The following is a 1261-nucleotide window of genomic DNA, read 5'->3' as shown; positions in this document are numbered from 1 at the left end:
TTTATATTATATAATGTATTAAAATTAATATCTTTATATATATAAGGTTATATTAAGATATGTTTTTATATAACTACTACTTTATTTGGTAAAATAATATTTATAATAGAAAGTTGTAATATTTTTATAAAAATACGGATACTAATAATAATAATAATAATAATAATAATAATAATAATAGTGTTAATAAAAAAATGATGATAATAATATATAAAAATCTTGATAATGATAATAATAATAATAATAATAATAATAAATAATAAATAATAATAATAATAAAAATAATAATTTTACTAATAATGTTAATCTTAGTAAGATGACAATTTTAATTTATAATAATGATAATAATAATAATAATAATAATGATAATAATAATAGCAAAAATAATAAAAGTGCTACCTTAATGGAACAAGCTTTAAAAAGATAAACACCTCGGCCCGGGCTAGAACCCAAGACCTCTCACAAACCCCAAACACACTCAAACCATTACACTGCCTCAGTTTTTCTGATTTAAAAATCAACTGTTACAATACATGACCCGTTTGTTTATTGCTTCTGTTACAGGCCCAATTATATTAGAAGCTTATTAATCTGTTTGCTCAACCAAGATTTCGGCCCAACCAAAAGTAAATAAAGCAGCCCGACAAGAATCTGTACTCGGCCCAAAAATAAATTTTACATATGGCAGTAAAACAAGTAGTCGGTTTCTTTTCTTCTCTTTTTATTTTCTTTAACTCAGACACGTAAACTCAACCTTTTCTTTTTATTCGAGTTTTAATTCATCACGTCCCAAAAGCAAGAAATGGTACACAGCCATCGTTTAAAAAAAAAAATGAAACAGACAACAAAAGTCATCTTTATCTAGTCGAGCCTCATCATAATCACTTTATAATAAATCATCATTTTACAACCCCCTATGGTCGGCCATTTAGAAGTAACCACTAGTTCCACTTGCATCGATTTAATAATGTTTATTCAATTCATCCATAGACAACGCTCTAAACTATAACCCATTAGTGTCCCACCTTTGAAAATCTTTTACAGAATTAATCATAAAACATTAGTTTCAATAATACTAAACCATCCCTCTTTGTCTTCCTTCGTTGACAATAAAAAAATAAAATAACGAACAGAAGCTGGAAGAAATAAAATATTGCAGCAGGTAGTTGTTTAATGGGTGATGTTGGTTTGATGGGTTTATTGATTAGTGAGTTGTGGTGTGTAAACCGAAGTAGTTTATAAATAATGATGGTTTGTTTCA

Source organism: Rutidosis leptorrhynchoides, chromosome 5 (genome assembly GCF_046630445.1).
Source record: "Rutidosis leptorrhynchoides isolate AG116_Rl617_1_P2 chromosome 5, CSIRO_AGI_Rlap_v1, whole genome shotgun sequence".
Lineage (NCBI taxonomy): Eukaryota > Viridiplantae > Streptophyta > Magnoliopsida > Asterales > Asteraceae > Rutidosis > Rutidosis leptorrhynchoides.
This window is presented reverse-complemented; position numbering follows the sequence as displayed.